Source organism: Pelmatolapia mariae, linkage group LG5, assembly GCF_036321145.2.
Source record: "Pelmatolapia mariae isolate MD_Pm_ZW linkage group LG5, Pm_UMD_F_2, whole genome shotgun sequence".
In the NCBI taxonomy this organism is placed as follows: Eukaryota; Metazoa; Chordata; class Actinopteri; order Cichliformes; family Cichlidae; genus Pelmatolapia; species Pelmatolapia mariae.
Genome location: NC_086231.1, coordinates 9,444,548 through 9,464,107, shown reverse-complemented (window position 1 = coordinate 9,464,107; position 19,560 = coordinate 9,444,548). Strand labels below are relative to the sequence as shown.

The 19,560-nt window shown below is 40.3% G+C and overlaps 1 protein-coding gene across 2 annotated transcripts in view; it reads left to right on the top strand.

Moving 5' to 3' along the window:
- Positions 1 to 8,162: 8,162 nt before the first annotated feature.
- Positions 8,163 to 19,560, top strand: part of LOC134627475 (plexin-A2-like) — an 84,825-nt gene continuing 73,427 nt past the window's right edge. For both annotated transcript variants that reach the window (XM_063473578.1, XM_063473579.1), the window contains exon 1: positions 8,163 to 8,455. The gene's annotated coding sequence lies outside the window, so the exon portion shown is untranslated. The remainder of the gene's footprint in view (positions 8,456 to 19,560) is intronic.

Genomic DNA, 19,560 nt, shown 5'->3' with positions numbered 1-19,560 from the left:
CATATTAAACATGGCCAAAGTTTCAAATGATGAGGTTAACATATGTACAAGAACACTGTAAGCTAAAAACTCAGCCTTCGGTTTGTTTGTTTTTTCGACTCTCGTCTCTGTATGATGTCATTGAGACTGGATATCTTTAATATGGTCATCTCAGAAACACTGCTCTGGGTGTCAGCACAGCAGATCCAGACTGAGTAGAAGATAAATAAGAAGTGTTTTGAACTATGAAAGAGAGTTGCCCAGGAGGATTCAATAATAAAATATTGATTTAGAAATGAGTGTAATACTTTCCAAATCAATATTTTAGACCAAAAAAAAGGTCATTTTTAATGTTTACTTGCTGCATGTTGTTCTGTGTATAACAATTACCAGCACTAAAGATCCCTTTGGGTTAAAAACTTTGTGTTTTAGTCTTCAGTTCCAAATAGTTATAATGCTGTGTAAAATGTAAATAAAAACAATATTCAGTGATTTTCTGATCTCGTAAACTCATATTTGATTCACAATAAGACACTCAAAAAAGGACGAGGGTCACAAAAGGCTGTAAAAGTAATTAGAACCTAAAATAAATGGCTGGACGAACATTTAGAAAGTAATAACTGGGTATAAAAATTTTAAAGTGCCAGAGTTTCCCAGATATAAAGTTCACCAATTTACAAAACAAAACAAAAAACACACACAAAAAAACTGCATCTAAAATTTGTGGGCAGGAACACCTCCAGAAATCAATGTCTGTGAACACAGTTCACTGTACCATCCACAACAGCAGGTTAAAGGCAAGGCAAGTTTATTTATATAGCACAATTCAACAGCAAGGTGATTCAAAGTGCTTTACAGAGACATTAAAAACAAAAACAAATAAAAAGCATGATTTAAAATGAAAAAAAAAGGAACAGTAGATAAAATCAGTAGTTAAAATGTAAGTTTTAGAATTTAAGCTTAAAAGTAAAACAGTGCGGATTTGGTGCTTTATTCAAATGCAGCTGAGAACAGGTTAGTCTTCAACCTGGATTTAAATAAACTGAGTGTTTCAGCTGATCTGAGGCTTTCTGAGAGTTTGTACCAGATATGTGGAGCATAAAAGCTGATTGTAGCTTCTCCATGTCTAGTTCTGACACTGGGAACTGATAAAAACAGGATCCAGATGACCTGAGGGATCTGGAAGGTTCATACTGGGTCAGGAGGTCACTGATGTATTTTGGTCCTAAACCATTCAGAGCTTTATAGACCAGCATCAGAACTTTAAAGTCTATCGTCTGACGGACAGGCAGCAAGTGTAAAGACCTCAGAGCTGGACTACACTATTGTGCAAAGAAGAGACCATATGTGAACATGATCCAGGAACATCACTGTCTCCTTTAGGTTAAAGCTCATTTATAATGGACTGAGGGAAAAACTGAAATGTGAAATTCTTTAGAATTAAAAGTAATGCCAGAAGTAAACATGCAGCATCCATGTTTTTGGAAAACACGGTCAGTGTTCTCCAGACTAAAGAGAAAACTGATCATCCAGCTTGTTATCGGTGCTCAGTTCAAAAGCCTGCATTTCTGATGGTATGGGTGTGCATTAGTATCTATGCAACTGACAGGCTGCATTTGCAGTTTAGAGCAACATATGTCTTTGTCAGGGAAGTCCTTACATGTTTCAGCAAGACCGTGTCAAATCACATACTGCATCTATTTGAACAGCACAACTTTGTAGTAGTCATTTAAGCTGGTCTGCCTGAAGTCCAGACCTTTCACCAATTGAAAACATTTTGCATACAATGAAATTTAAAAAATGACATTGAAGACTCTGAACTCTCTAGCAGCGTCAATCCTCTACTGTTGTTGTCGACTGAGGGGATGCTACACAGTGGAAAATTGAAACAATCATTTTTTCCTAGTATTTTTTGGAGTTTAACCATTTGATGTGTTTTCTGTTTTCTATTGTGAATAAAATATGAGTTTATGAGATTTGCAAATCATCGCCTTTTTTATTTTTATTTAGATTTTACGCAGGAGCCCAAACTTTTTCGGAATTGGGGTTGAATCACCAGATAAACAAGCGCCTTCTTGTCTATGAGAGCATCCCGGCTTACTCAGTTTGTAAATGTAAAACTTGGCCTCTCCACTCCTTTAGCGCTATTTGGAATCAATACAAAAAGAAACAGCTTGTGTGAAAAATCAACTGAGATTGAAAGGAGCATCACGTACAGACTTTACAAATAAAACTCAGGGAAGAAGATGATACAGCCTGAAATGTTCAATTGATGAACTGTTCGATTTTCTGAAAGTTTAATACAAAATCACTATGGGGATCACCACAACAACCTTGACACTGAAAAAGATGTATGCCTAAATGAGCTGATGCCTGTGTGTTTGCAGAGAGATTTTTTTTAATGAATAATATAATTAATTCCTAATCTAAATGCATAAAGTCATTGTTGTTGAACAAGGAAAGTGATTGATTTAACAGCACTGTGTAGAAGTATCAGTGCTTGTATTCTGAACACAAATTTCTCATGGGTAGAAAGAAAAAGGTAGACGAAGTCAAACATTTTCATTATGCAAAGCTTGACTAATAATTCTACAAAACACATGATTATGTTTTTAATGTTAACTGTGCACAGGCAGCCTCATAAATATTGACAGGAAGACTTCTTTCGGCTTTCATCTAATCTCCTTTTTTCAGGTTTATGTAAATCGACTTTATCATTTGGCAACATGAGTGAGAGATCTGCGTTGGCAGCTCAGGGTGCAATCTGGTCCTGCCAAATGTAGCCATTTTTCATCAACACTACAACAAGACCATCAGATTCAGTGACCCCCACCACGTTACTTCTTGCAGAGGCACCGGTTGCAGAGCAATAGACAGCATGAAATATGGATGAAACCACCATAACGTCACCCACGGCCAGTGAAGTTCTGTTATGAAGCCTTGAGCTAAATATTTTTACACTCGGCCTTTTGGTGTTTTGAAATTGGGCGTGTGGAGGAAGGGGTGGATCTGACTTTGAAACTGAGGACAAACAGACCAGCAAGCATAGCCTGTATTATCCTCCATTCTGACTCTAAAAATTATTGTGATTTATAAAATGAACTAAGCCCATAATATCATCACAGCAAGAGAGCCGAAGGCCATTTTTACCATATACTATGCAACTAAAAGGCTTTTTGCAATCAGGGGCTATAACCAACTGAGGCACTTCTGTGCTAGCTTCACTTTTCAGACCTGAAATCTACATCCATCCTTTTATACCGTCTATGTCTCTTTCACTAGGCTACATTATAATAGCTCCATTACCTTGTATTTAAATCTTGTGTTTCAGTGAAGGTGCCATATTGCCACAGGGTAGCTGTGCCTCCTAACAGATGAATATGGAGGTTGGAGGTACACTTTAATATTATTATGACTCACAAAATTTATAGGAAAAAAATCAGGCGGTTTGGTTTGGTAGTTAATTCTGAGAGAATGTTCCTGATTTTCCAATGGAAAAGTGGTCCTTGGTCCCCACTGGTGATAGCACTTTTAATAGAAATCTGAAATAGTCTCTGGTTTGAAGGCTTCTCTCGGCTTCCTCTAAATATAAAACTGGTCTGACTGAAACAACCATTTTATGCTTTTACTTTAAACTCTGTCCTTCTTACTGTTCCTTTGTTTGTTAAGCCTCCCACTCTTAGAAGCACAGTTTACACTGATAATGGCGGCTGATTTACTTTTTAAAATACTAAGGATATTATTTGAAGAACTGGGCCTTTATTTTTGATAGATCTAATAAGGAGGCTGCTTCCTTTCTCTTCCTTTCTCTATTCAGCAGCTGCAGGAAAACAATTGCCACTTGCAGAATGTCTAAGTAGCTAGCAAACTAATTAAACTGACATGTACTCCAGTGCTAACTCTAGATGACATTTTATATACATTTATGTTTACTGCATGTCACACTGTTTAAAATGACAGAATAAAGAGATTTTGCCCGATGAAAGCAGTGAGACATCATCGGGTCGCCTCATCCATAAGCTCTGGTCTTCATACTGACACTTCTGCACATGGTCCATCAGTCATGATATCAGATGGTGGACACATCATTTACAAAAACATTTGCTGCCACAGATCCGTGAGCTTTGCCACTCTCACCAAACTATATTTTTTGTCTCATCAACAGAAGAACCAGAAAAACAGTTTTATTCAGGTGTTTGCCCTTAATCAAAACAAAAAACAAACAAAACTGGACCTTCCAATGTGATAACATTCACAATGTACCAGGATTTTTGGTTGTAAATAAATAAAAATGTTTTTAAAACATTTCACCATGAGGAGTAATATCCAGCAGATCTGCTGAAGTATTACTGACAGGCCATGATAAGCGATCGATGTTTTGGTGAGGAGTTTAATGTAGTGCTAGTTGTTCGCAGTTCCCTTTTCGCTCCTTTTGCACTCATGATGTAAATAAGAAGTTTGCAAAGCTCAAAGTAGACTTTTAAACTGTTAACCACTGAGGTCTTCACCTGCTTGCGAGCACATTCAGCGCAGTAGATCTTCGGCTTAGGTAAAATCTATATTTAGTATTTTTCTCTTGGCTCTTTTAAAAAAAGTGCAGTGCAGGAGCAGTTTTGGTCAGATCTCTTTAGGCTGTATTTAGTTTAATGCATCTGTACACAGGGCCTGGCAGTCTTTCTCAACCACGCTGTTGGTTTAAAACAACCACACAAAAAAGTTGTCACAGCAAGAATCTTCAGTCTGATGTGAAACACAAACCTGGTTTGACTTTTCTTTTGGATGGAAAACATCTGTGTGAAACTATTAATATAGACAGCCTCACAGAAAACAACATCTCTATGAGACGTCTAAGGAAGAAAAAGTAACAAGGGAATTAATAATTGTTTTCCATCACGAACCTCCTTTTTATGAATGTGTCATTAGAGTGTGGAAATGATGGATGTGCTTTGGATAAAGCCTGGTGTTTATATGTGACTGTTTAGGCAAAATGAGGGATATGAGGGCCTCTCAATCCTATTCTTTGCACAGTGAGGTGTAGCGGTTCAGACTGAAAGGTTTTAATGGCTTTCAGTTGTTATTATTCTGTGTGTTATGACAGCTTGATTGGGCCTGCGGTCGTCTTTCATTGCCGTTCCATTTGCATGCACCTCCTTTTGCCTCCTTCCAGAGCTTCGTGTTGTTATGGTAATTTCCATGAAGTAGATTGCATCTAGCTGGCTACTCCACTTGGGTCCTGTCTGTGAGAGAGGCCCAGAGCCACAGCATAATATTCATAATGAACACATTAGAACAATGCCAGAGTAAAATATCACACACACCAGGCACACTTGAGTCCTTTCACTGACCACCCCGGTTACCTGAGTAACTAATTGCAAATATTGATGAAGCTGCAGATCACCATTTTCCAGGAGGAGCTGTGATTTCATTTGAATTTGTACTCATTTCACTAATGTCCACAGGCTTGCAAGGATCCTGCATTGTCTAAAAGTTTACTCTGTGTGTTATAAATAAGGCAAGGGCTCTTGTTTGAGAAGGGTTTGACTTAACAATGCAGGTACTTTATACGATCAGGTGCCCATCTGCTAGCTTTGCCTTCCTGCTGTGACATTTAGGCAAATATGCACGTAAGTTTGTGATTTTATTATTTGCTAAATAAATGTTTTTGCAACTCTGTTTCCTATTTCTCCTTGCCTTCTCATAAAATACTAGAAGACTAGGTGTTTTAAGCTGTAAAACCCATTGATACAAAATTGTGAAACTCACTCTCAGCATCTAAGTGTGCAGACAGAGTTCAATGCATCCCCTTAACTGCTTCTTCAACTTTGAGTTGCTGGGGACCTGTAGCCTGTAACTGTTTTATTAGTTGTATTAATGAATATTGATATATTTTCTAATTCCAGCGCTCTTTAGTTTTGCTCAGCTGAATAAGATATTATGTTTTCTTTATGTATGGCAGTCTCCTTCAAGACTTCTTGAACTGAAAAGCTAACGTCTCACTTTCTCTCTCTCTGAGTTTACTCCAGAGATTTGAGTGTGTAAGTGCGGCTCTTGAAGGAATGATAACGTAGATTTGCACAGCAGCTTGAAAACTAATTCACAACTGCAATTGCCCTTGAATTAGACCTGTGGAGAACAGATAACAATCTCCCACATTTCAGTTACACACTTACAGTCTACATTAAAACCTCAAGCAACCTTGAAAAATACCATAAGCCATTCATACAGGCATGACTCATCACACATATTTTAGTATTAACTGTAATTACACATCACTACTCTTTTCAGCACCGGTGACATCTCCTTTACTGTTTAATCTAACTTTTTCTGTATATGATATAAAACAGGAGGAACAGAATGTAATATTTAAAAATGAATTGTTGGAAGCAAACATGATCAGACACGTCTAAAACCCTGTCCTTCAACATAAAGCATTTTGCTACAATCTGGATGTGATCTTTTGACATATGAATGGTAACGTTTATAATTCTTTTATTTTCACAGCCATTTATGAAGCTTTCATCTCAACAAGTCTAGACTATTATAATTCACTTTTCACCAGTCAAAGGGCCATCTTCTGGCATCATCTCATCTAAAAGCCAGATGCCACACTTTTAACAAATTCAAAGAAATAAGACCTCATCGCTCCCATTTTTGCTTCACTTCTTAAGAATTGATTTTAAACTTAAATTAATTAGTTAGCCCATTCTAACTGCTCCCGAATCCTTACAAAAAGAAATTGCTCATTTTCTGCTTAAATCCTACAGCTGTGGAACTCTTTATAAGACAAACTGGAGTTTGTCGAAAGAAAGTCTGTTATTGTTCTGTTGAACACATCTGTCTTTATTGTAGGCTTTTGTGTCTTCTCACATAAATCTGTAGCTGTGTGCATCTGGATATTAACTCCCAGCACAGTTTATGTGCATAAATAGCCTCAAGTGTAAGTTTGTATATTTGTTTTTGTTCGTGTTCAGACTTGTGTGTTTGCTAATACAGTATGTGTGTGTATTTGTGGTGTGTGTGTGTGTGTGTGTGTGTGTGTGTGTGTGTGTATGTGTCACAGAGGTTCGTGAACTCATGCACCCGACGTGGGGCCAGTGAGGAATAACTGCCATCTGCTCAGGCCTGAGGGAGTCCGCTGGCCACCCAGAGCTGCTCAGCCCTAACAGGTAGCCAGTGTGACATCTCAAACTCATCTCCAAACCACCAAACAGCAAATAATGAGGAGCAGACAGCTGGCCGATGGACGCTGCATGCCCCCCTCCCTATCCACACCAGAAAAAAAAAAAATCTGAAATGTCTACTGAGCTTTTCAGCAATATGGGCAGGACAATGGTGATAGTGGGTTTGGATACATGCTGCACTAGATCCTTATTGTTACAATCATACATTTTTAACCTTTATGGTTTATAACGCTTAAAAAGGCTTAAAATGAATGATCTTTGCCAGAGCTCTGAGACACACACAAAAAAAGTGTGGCCACATTATAAAGCCTACAGATGGCAGTATTTCAGCTGAAACTTGTGCAGGCTGCTGTGAGCCTTTATATCAGCCAGTGAATGAAAATACAACACAGAGAATTTGCTCTAAAACATGTGAATGCTTGCATTTCTTAGAGAATCACATACTGAGCGAGCGGGCCTAACGAGCGAGTAAACCGCTGCAACGCAATTCCTTTTCCCATCAGAAGATGTGTGAATACATGATTCAAAATATACAGCCCATTTGTGCATATGGAAAGCAGTCATTTCACAAATGTATAAAGATCACAATCGTTTGAGAAATAGGCCTATTTTGGACGCTGACTTTATCTCCGTCCTGTGTGCTGTTGATAACACGCAGTCTAGGTCCAATTTGAATGGAATTGTAAGCTCATTTAGAAGTCGGCTCTTTACCAAATGTTTTGACGACTTTTTAAAATGAATCATTGTCAGTGTCCATCTCCACTGATGAACAAATGCGCAGGAACTTTTATTCGTCCGCTGGAATAAAAGACATAAAACAGGTATTGCAACGCGCCCAAGTTGTGCCAAAGGATGACGCGACGGAGGTTGGGTCTAAAAGCGCACATTGTACGTGAGGTGCAAGTGAACTGATGGGTGACTTCATGTAGCACCGGCATCCACACAGAGAGTGAGAGAGAGAGAGGGAGGGAGGGAGAGAGGTGGAGATGGGGTTGTGTGACAGCCTGTTACAGAAAATGATCAATCCCTGAACGAGGCGGGAGGGTCACTTGATATCGTCTCCTTCTCAGCGGCTGACAGGGAGATGCTCACTGCTGTCCAGATGACTTTACAAGCTGTGCGTCGCGTCTGCGCGTAGAATAAATTAACCGGCAGTTTATCTCGCTGTATTTGTCGTCCACACTCATTTAGCCCACTGACTGACTCACTGACTGAGACGCGGGACGTTTCTCCCAATATTCAAGCGAAATAACCGGATCTGCGCTACTCATGAATGAGTCTCCTGCTATTTCAAGGTGAGTAGGCTATCCTTTGGTGTTAGCAGCTGAGCGGCAGCTTGTAGTGCAGCTCTGCATTGTGCAGAAGGGTAAAGTTGTTAGACTTCACGCACCTTGGACGCGCAGTGAGCGTGAACTCCGAATGGCGTTATGATTTAGAATGCACGTGTTAACTGGACAAATTGCGGCTCTGCTGACCACCTGTAACAACCAGCAGATGTGGGCTGATGGTCTGAAAACAAAGCAACTGTAAATGCCTCAGCTTCAGTACCAATCAGATCCTCAGGCAAGAGCATTTCTGTATTAGATTTGAATAATAATTTTCTTATCAATAATTCTGCTTTACACAAAGCCTGCTAAAGCCACCGGCTTGAGCAGATTTTCCCAAAACTCTTTACACATTTGGATTATTCTGGGCAGTTCATCAGATCATTGGTCATCAGGAGAATACCAGAGTGAAGTATTTAGCCTGGAGACAGTCAGCTCTCCGCTGCTGCCCTGCAGCCAGAGCTCGTGCTGCTTTGGCAGCCGGGGCAGAGCAGAAGCCACTGGGATGCTGATAAAGCTGGGCAAGAGCTGAGATGAAGCTTGAGTCTGAAAGAACTAAAGCACACACAGCTGCAGCGGTGCCAACTACAACAATGCTGTTCACTAAGTGCATCTTTGTTTGAGCTCTCCTCTGTATGGTGGTTGAGGGGGCGAGGAGCGGTTGTAGTTGGATTCACGGCTCTTTGACTCTCACCCCTCATGCAAACCAGATGAGCCCTTCTTCTCCCTGTATGCTCTTTCTGGTCTGGCTTATCTGGCCGGCCAGTTGGACTAGCTTTTATTCTCCTGGCCCCTCCAGAGTGGGAAAAGCCTCTCGTTGAGAGAGAGAGATTGGCTTCTCTTTTAGCATGCTTTTGCCAGTCATGCGCTTCGGCATTTTATCAGTTGCCTACTAATTTTAGAATTTAAATGAATCTCCACATTATTTCTCTCTCTCTCTCTCTCTCTCTCTTGCAATTGACAACAATGAATTAAACTAAGGGTTTGGTTTATGATGATTCCTATTCTTCTGAGGTATAGTTGAGGATTACCCACTCCTAACTCCTCAGCTAAGCCATTTTAAAGCAAACAAAAAGACATACTTTGTGTCTTACACGATAAAGCTCTGTCTGAGATTTGTATTGTGACAGTAACACTTTCCAAGTTGCTGAGGATTATCCACAGTACTATCAGTTTTTGTGGGAACTATGTTTGTTAGGAAAACTGTAATGAAAAAATATAAAATAACCGGGATAGAATTTCTGGAAAAACAAGTTACTATTGAGGTTTTCACTCACTGCCCAGATTTTGGGGAGTAAGTGAAATTTCAGGGGAAGATTTCTTAAAGTAGTGATATCAGTTAAAAAAAGAATGCTCATAAGTTCAAGAGATTAAACTTTGTTTCTGATTAGGTAAAATTTAAATTATATTTTTATTTTTTAATAGTCTAAAAGTAAGCCAATGGGAAAAATCTATTTTATTGGCAGTTTGATTTAATTGATCTATACATACAATTTGATGTAATTCCTCCATCCGCATTTGTAGTGGTAGTTTCTTGTACTGAGGAAATATAGGTGAATTATTCTGGAGTCTTTTGACCCTAGAGGCAATGTTGGACCAGTGTAGGTGAAGTAATTTAGAGCATCTGTCTCTGTCATTTTCACCCACAAGCTAGGAGTTAAGTGTTATCTCAGACTTCTACAGAGATTAATGAGCTACTTTATGTTTGAGAAGATAGAAAAAAAAGAAGAGGGATGCTTTATTACTACACTGCAAAAAACAGCTTGTGATTTAAAACAACTGCCAATTCAATCTGTGACATTGATTTTGAAGTAATTTCAATATCAGGGAGTGCAGCGTGGGTCAGGGGCAAAGGCGACGCACAGTTGCTCCAATAATACATCAGACGAATTAGTGTATGTAACACAATTACACGGTGTGTGAGTGCACAGCAGCTCACTGCTACTGCCCATAGCTGGAGACCCCCCACCTCCAAGTCTCACCATCTCCACCCACTGCTACCCCCGGTTGCCTATGGAGACACTGATTAAACACGACTGTTCAGATGCTACAGCCTGCGGAAGAAGACGTCGAGCCTGCAGTTTGTGTGTGTGTTTGCACGTGTATACTGTACGCGTGTGAATGTGCGTGTTATACGTGTGTGTTATACGTGTGCCTATTTACTGGTGCGTCTTTGCATATGAGTGCATATTTGCTAAGAGGAGACAAAAAGAGAGGGAAGTGTGACGAGAGGGCTGCGATAACGGGGAGGAGAGCAAACAGTGATATGAAATCGACACTGATGAGAGAGAGAAAGGAAAAAAAGAAGGAAACGCAGAGAGAACAAAATACTGCAGATGAACAAGCACAGCCAATGTGCAATTGTCCTTAGTCTTTTCTCTCTTGCTTCCACCTTTCAGGCTTCATGCTTCCACTTATTTCAGTGTGTGATCCAGGCCTGGAGGGAGGTGCATATACAGTACATGTGGAGAAGAGTAACCTTACAGGGTTAGAAGGGAGAGTAAAAAGTGGAAATAGCTAGGTAGCAGGGGTGAGAAGGACTAATATAGGAAGAGCGAGGAAGAGAAGTGGTAAAAAACAGTGGAGAGGAGAAGTGAGAGGGAGGAGAGGAAAGTGTGCAGCTCACCTGCCAGATGGCAGCTTTGGCAGCGCTCAGCATGCAGTGATGGCGGTCTTGCAATATGGCGCATTGCCTCCAGATTGTCACACTGTTGTTGATACAAACAGTGCAATAACTTTGCTGATGTGTTTGTTTTGCATGATTTCTTTGGCACTTCTGTATTTAGACAGCATATGGCCATACAAAATAGATGACAAAGTTAAGTGATGTCACATGAGTTTTTTTAAAATCTGAAATGTATTGACACTAGTTTTTCAGTTTGTAATCTGTTTTCTTATATTACGCATCAAATTCAGTTTAATGGCTCTGAAACCACTGGACTAAAAATTTTCAGATGTCTGAAAAAGCATTAACAAGAACTGGAGAATATTATAGGAAGTACAGGAACCAGTGTTTTCATAACTTGGGTCATATAATGGATCACAAACATCAGGATATCTCGACTGCTTTTGTTGTAACTTTTATGATCGCTCTTGTGCTAAATTGGTGGGTTTTCTGCCCTTTGAGGCAGATATTCATGCCAGACTTTGGTAATTTCATAGCACATCTCTTTACTTCATGTAGCTTACATACAAAATACCTGAAATATTAAAACTTGCCATTTGGTTATGTTATTATATCTTATGGAACATGGAAAGAAATTGGTCTTTATGTGTTTGAGCTAAACCCATGTAACTTCACTTTAATCCATCGCTTTCGTACCATTTCAACAAACTAATCATACTCGAATAACTTCTAAAACATGGCTTCTTCGTCTTTCTTCCTTAGCTTTGTGAAGTGTTGTAGTGTAATTATCTATCACCCAATATGAAATCTGAAAGCACAAAGAAGCGACTTTGACATTTGTGGTCTCTGGCAGCTCTTTGACCTACTGTTATTTTAAGATATATTTTTGAGCTTCAACTTAAGTCTATGGATAATAACTAGAGATGATAAAGGCTACTACAGATTTTAATCAAGTGTTTGACAGGTATAGCATCCATCCATCCATTCTTTCCTGCTTATCCTTGTCAGGGTCACGAGGGGCTAGAACCTATCCCTGTTAGGGTGCCTGGGTTGTTGACCCAGAGTTTAGAGTTTTCATTATTATTGTACTTTGGTTTTTGCCTTTATTTATCATTTCTAGTCTTTTGGTTTCTTTGTCAGAGTTGTGCCTTCTGGTTTCTGTTCTGTTCCATAGTTGCTATATCCCTGTGTCAAGTCTACGTCTCTGTGTTATGTTTCCTGTTTTACTTTGAAGGTCCATGTCTTATGTTAATGTGTCTGGTTTTGCTTCCTTTGTCTCGTTAGGCCTGATTTGCCCCAGCTGTGTTTCCCTCCTGTTTCCCATTCCCTGATTGCTCCCTCTGTGTACTTAAGCCCTGTGTTTCTCTGAGTCCGTGTCGTGATCTACTCTTATCTTGCTGTGTGGTCTGTTTGAGTAAGTTTACCTTGGAGTCATAGTTTTGTTACTTTTTTGGAGTTCAGCATTAAAGCTGTATTTAAGTTCACCTTTTGTCTCCGAGTGTCTGCACTTTGGGTCCTTTTTCTGCCTGCACACAGCCCTCACATAACAATCCCAGCTGACATCTGAAGCAATGGCTTTAAAACCAAATGTTTTAAACATTAATTCAGCCTTTGAAAAAAATATATAACCTTTCTTTACACCTTTAAAAAGGTAAAACATTTCTAGACCTACAGCAAAACTAATGTTAGTATGTGGTCAAGAATTAACATAGTATTATTTGGTAAGAACGCCCACTTCAACCAGTTAATATTCAGTTTAAAACCTGACTTGATAATGACACAAGGTGAAAAAATGTGACTTTTACCAGTGACAATCTCTCCTGTGTCTGTCTGGGATACACAGGAGAGATGGGAGAAGAAACAACCCAATGACTGAAGCACCTTATATGGAAAATACAATGCAATGACCCCACCCTTCAACCCCCCCGCAGGGATTAGGATATTTGGAACTTTGATAGATGGATCAGGGAAAACCTGGGGTGTGGTATCATGCCCAAGGATACTTCTACATGACTCTACATGTGGACTGAGGCAAGCCAACCCCAGTTCCTTGCCAGTTCTCAAAAAACAAGAGGCTGCTAAACGACGTAAACAGAGGTTTCAAGATTATATAAAATAAATCTGGCACTTCAAACTGGTGGTCATTAGGGTTTCAGTAGTTAGCACTTGCAGTCGTCTTTTGGCCTTTGCATGTCACTGTGGATTTTCATCTGGTGCTCCAGTTTCCTCACACATTCTAAAGAAACATATAAGACAGACTAGCAACAAATCCAGGGTACGGGGTTTTGTAACCCTAGTTAGATAAGTGCTTAAAAAATGGACAGATGGCACCTTAAACCAAATTGGACTGAATTATGAAACACCATCACCATTACAGAACACCATCAAATTGCTCTTTTTTGCCACCTAGGAAGATAGAGTATTTGGGTCCACTTTGTAAAAGCCCTGCTTACGCCAGTCTTACAAAAAGTAAATGACTAATGTCTGGAATAATGCCTCATAACTTTAAGTGATTACATCTGCAAAATTGTCCTCACCAGGTTATCTGCAACATGTCATAGAAGTCCAGACTGTCTGGACTACATCTAAGACTGCTGTATAGTGATCAGCCCTTGGCAGCTACAAACCAGGTGGGACTGAGCTTAATAGACTTGGAGTATTCAGTTTTAATTTGACAAGCAAATCCTATTAGGAAGGGCAAGTTGAGACGAAAGGAAACTGCATTATTCCTGCAGGAGTTGTGTTAAAGCATTAAAAAAATGTAACGCATTTGCCATGAAGTGAATTTCTATTTGAGAGAAATTCACCTGCATTTGCAGTTTTGGTAGAATTCTAACTCACTTGGTTACTATACTTCAAACCAGGTTATTTCTATTTTTGGACATTGAAGACATTACTGTGAATTTTCTCAAATTCATGTGAGAGGCTCAGGAAGTAGGATAGAATTTCTGACGGGTAGAATTAGAAAGAAGCCGGGCTGGATTGACCATAGAGTCTGACTGAGATAATCTGGGCAGATGCTTGTATTTGTACAGCTTTGGGGTGAATGGCCACCAAAGGCCTTATTTGCACTGCGGATTAAATGTTAAATGGGTTTTGGAGTAGCAGATACTTAGAGGGAAAGTTGTTGTATAGTAGAACATGCACCATCTCTCCTCCTCTTTCCTGTTTTACTCTCCCTGACTCGCCGTCTATTGCAGTCTCCTCTTGCTCATAGTGATTTGTCAGCAGTCGAGGTAGCAGCTGTTCCTTTTGCATTGTAATTTCTTTGATCGTAATTATTCGTGCCAGCTACCTCCAACCTTGGCATCTCCCACCCCACGAAACCATATGGGCAAAGCGGGAGGAAGCCGAGGAAACATACAGGCTTCTTTGGAATAAGTTCTTTGATTTCTGTGTGCAGTGGTGTGGGAATCATGGACATATGTGCTTCACAGCTTCAAATGTAGTCTGCATCACTGTGTTTGATTGCTTTTTCCCCATTCATACACTCAGTGAAGTCTAGTTTCTGCCAAATGTAAAGTATTTTCCTTGTCAGGTCTCCTTGATTTATGCATGAGAAATCAATATGGTCCTGCACATCTGTAGAGTAAGTCAGTCAGTCTGAGGAAAATATAGCTTTGCTTTAGAGACAGCAATAACAACCTGGCCAAAAAGAAGAAGAAAAAGGGCAGATATATAAGTGCGAACAGACAATAAAGCCATCCCTCTGAACATAAAGCTGGTAGTTAATATATATTATCTTATAGTACAAATAACTAAACAGGTGAGCTGTTCTGTATTTGGTCCCCAGTCTTCATTTCACCATCTTCATTGTCTTTGTGCGGGTCCAGAAAGATAACTCCGAAACCTGGTCGAACACCCCTGTTTACTCCTTGCTCTGAGGCGATGTAGGTTACCACTACAGGCGCTAGCTGTGTGGCTCCAGAAGAAAGACAGCTCACTCTGTCTTCCTATGCGATTGCTGAATTATAGAAGACCCTCTATTGCACTTGAACTGCATGGGTTTTCATCACGGCGCTGGAGGTCACTTTGTCTTTCCCCTGTATGCTCATCATATATGCAACACGAGGGCCTCAGCAGTTGAGATGAGCCAGCTTGAGGTCACCATTAACCAGGGAAGACCGACAACGAGATTTATGGAAGAGGAGACAGAGCTGAGAAGAGGGAAGGGTGGAGAAAGGCATGCATGGTTAAATCTAACTGTGGCAGCAGTGCCCTTCATCTGGTCCCTGCTCTTAACAGCAATTTCAGATAAAGTACTGTATCTGCATGTATAATGCATATGCCCTGAGATAATGGAATGCATTGCAGAGGAGGCTGCTGACTGTGTTGTGGTGATCTGTTGGAATTGGTCCCCTATGTCACATTTACCACTGCCCAGGTTCTGCACAGCATCCTGCAGTTATTAGAAGCCGAGCTAGTTGCGATGACATAGCGCTGTTTTACTGTTCCCCACGGACATCCTCCACTACTCTACCATCAAGAATTGTGGCTGGCTAGAGAGTCCTAAAGCCTGTAATATCTGCACTGGCCAATAAACTAAACAACAAGCATGGAGAAAAGGAAATAATTGTTCTGTTTTTTATTATATAAAAATTGCTGGGACACGCAGACGTGCCAGTCGAGCTGCCAATGAAGCTAAATGAATTCACAGCAGTTTGCAGTGATTTCCAGGGAACAATTGCCTCCCAAAGTGTTAGTGCCATTAGTCTAAATACTGGTTTTGAGATTGCCCCCCTTCCAACTGCGCAAAGTGCTGCTCTTTGAATTTACATTGTAGAACATAATGATAAAAATTAACCACGGGCCAACTGTCATAAAATTTCACTGAGCAATATCAAAGTGAAGATATCCTGTGGGTATCTGCAGTGTGAGCATCCAAGCTACACATTATGTCCTCTGAGGCTCGAGTCTGTGTTTGGGTGAGGGGGATTTTGAAGGCGGAGCCTATTGCCCTGGGCTTACCCTCTACAACACTGTGTCTGATAAAACACGATGGGCTGAATAGAAAACACTGCTTTTCTAATAAACTCCACCGGTCCCTTGTGATTCATTATGACATTCATTTAAAAGTCATTGTTAATAAAGACGGCATTTTCATGTCCTAATTCCCCGACTCATCATTGTAGGTACCAGCGACAGCCCCTGGCTCTGGCTTGCTGGCTCCCTCCTCCCTTCTGCGTCTGCCATGTTTGACCTACTTCTGTCTCCACAACATTGTAAACAGATCTACTAATTGCCTTCATTTATTCATTTGGAAGTCAAGTTCTGTTGCGACTGGCGCCCTTTCAGCCCATTCATGTGTGATGTGTACAACTAGCCCTCCCCCCAACGACGGGCCTGTGCGTATTTGACGAGAACCCCAGTCAAAAGTATCCCATGTGGGTTTATATACTACAAGCTCAAACGTTCAGAAGAACTGCAGCCACATATTGTCCAACTCCAAAATGATGTCCTATAAGAAACTTTTAAACTTCTATCAGCAGCCTCATCAGCACAAACCTACAGACACAAAAAACCCTTCACGCTTGTGCACAGCCCGCTTGTAATCATAAAGACAGAAGCTGTTATGACTATTGTAGTTCAGACAGTTTTCCGCCCCCGTGGTCTTATACTGTTATTGGCTTTGTGCAGCCTTATAAATCTAGGCCACACAAAACAGCGACAAAAAGGAAAAAAATTTTTATCACCTCTGATGTGAGTGACAATGACTCCTATTGTTGACTAAGTGTGAGCACCGAGAAGTATCTTCTGACCTTTAGAAATATCATGGCGCAGTCTGTCGACAGTGTTCTCAAATCTATAATCCAAAACATAAACAAGATAAACCTGAACACATGCTGCTTGTGCTAAATCTGTCCTTCTTTAAAGTGTAAAAAAATCCTCTTGTATCATCTTGCTCTGAGTGTTTGGAAAGGTAACATCTCCAAAATATGAATGCTTTGCAAAAATATGTAGCTACCAGCAACAGCCCCTGGCCGAGTGAGCTGTGATGACAAACATGGATAAGAATGTTCAATTTAAGACTTCAACATAAATGTGACTATTAAATATGACTGTGAACAGAAAACCAAAACATAATTTCCCTAAACAGTTTACTTAAAACATTTATAGGCACCACCTCTAGCCTTTTATTTCAGGCCACTTGTTGTTAAACCTCTCATCCCTTTAGTTTGAGAAGCTTTGTCTGAGGGGTTTCCACCACTTTGCCTGCCAGACCATCTATAGTTCCAGGGAATACTGTATTTGTATTACATCATTCTTGAAGATAGGATGATGAGATAAATTATCTATCATCATCCCATGTTCATACAAAATACAAACAGCCTAAAAGGCTTAGTTTAGCTATATGCACAGCTTCAGCAATTCAGTGGTATTGGTTGATCTAAATTATCTAAACTTAATTAAATTAATTAGGTGAATTCTTATTAAAGCGTTTTATCGGGAAATTTGTATTTTAATACTTTTAACTTCATGTCAGTTCTTTTTGTGATGGTCACAATTGCGTTTTAACACAGTATCGCAAATCAATTAAGCCTCTGCCTACAAAGCTCTTCACTACTTCACAAAATATGCAAATCTTCAAGTAATAAGGTTTCCACATAATATCTTATCTGAATGTACTACAGTACACATGAAAAATGCTGACACATCTTTATGCTGTCAAACTTGAGCAATGACTGAACATGATGCACATACTAACAAAGAAGAGACCCCTCTTTTAATTATTTCATCGCAACAGCAGTAACCATCGCTTCCGTCCCGTGAATCATGATTAACAGGGTGCTACAGAAGCTATGACAGCATTTCGCCTCAATTAAAGCTGAACTAAAAGGATGGATTTGGTTCCACAGATCTTGATCCAGGTCAAAGGGTCGTGTTTGCGGAGCACGAGAGACTGGCTTCTCCCTCCTCTGTGTTGTGATTGGTGCCCGCTGAGAGCTCACGTCCCCAGAGGCCTCAGCAAACCATGTTCCTGTGTGTGAGTGTGAATGAGTCACGTCTGGGCTGGAGCGTGTCTGAGTGGCGAGGCGGAGAATTCAGCAGGGAGGACTGCGCAGGGCGAAGAGCTGTCTCTATAATCCAGGGTAAACACTGAGCAGCATGACTGCACGCCTTAGACGTGACCAAAGCCGGCAGAACAGAAATGGATGAAACGACGAGGCTGCTGCTTGCCTGCATGCCTGCCCAGCTCCGTTTGCCACCAGCACTTCCTTAATTTCTCTTCTTGTTTTTCTCCCCTGTTTTGTAACTCCTTTGAGGATTTCACTGGAGACTCTCGGCACTGAATTAACCTGTGGGTAGCACTGCTGGTGTCTGTTGTTTAAGGTCAAGCCAGACTCGAGCCAACCTCTGTAAATATCATTTGGTCTGCTATTTGCTGTTAGACCTCAAGAGCGATGTCTTATTTATTATTTCCAGTTGAGGAAAGGTCATCACTTGAGTTTTTGATAAGATTACAATGCATATTACACTAAAGGTTTTAAGTTGGAAGTTTATAGAGTGAGTTCAACCAGAGAAATCCAAAGCAGAGACAGCCCCAGCTGAAGCACAAAAATCCCTTTTCTGTGGCAGCTCAAGAATTCAGTCACATTTTTCTAACTCTGCCACTTTCAAGCAGCTCTTAAGTGCAATACTTGACATTCCATTATTTAAAAGACTACAAAAAGAAGAAAAAAGATCTTGGGGAAAAAAGGCTGTACTTCAAAAAGTAAAGTTTTGCAATTAGAACTAGTTCATGGTCATTGCTGAAAATAAGCACATGAATCTTGTTTATATTTCATTTTATCCAGATGCTTCATCCTCCAGTATTTCAATCACGCATGAGTACTGATTTCATCAGGTTTTCAGGATAAATGAAAACAGAAACTGGTTCATGGGCTCATCAGCTTGCAAAGCAGATGATCTGAGGGATTTTCAGAAAGAATTTGCTGGACAACATTTTGCCTTAAATAAAGATGTAAATATTAGAGCCAACATGTCCTGCCAAATCTAGGCTTTCTGAGAACTAATAAAAGAGATGTTTTTTGTGTCCAGTCAGGAAAAAAAGGAAAGACTTCTCTGTTTTCTAAAGCAAAGGCAACAAAGATAGCACTGTGACTATGACTGATTCATTTCATGTCTTTATAAATGGAATCTGTTTTAAACAAACAAAAGCAAACACTAAACTTCAGATTTAAGAGCTCCAATGCAGCGTGTGGCCGATATTACTCTTCGGTGGCCAATTACTGGTAGAGTTGCTCACACTGAGCCTGCCAAATTGAGCAGAGTAGGTCGGGACACTCAAGTGACTTCTCCCCCTGTGTGAGCACGGTGGGGACAGATGGGCAGGAGATGCTGGAGTGGAGCTGGAGTTGGCCCAGCCAGCTCAGTGTCAGTCCATCCGCTCTATCCCTGGCTCCAGCTCAACTCAGCCGGACATCCTGTTAGTCAGCCAATGGAGAGC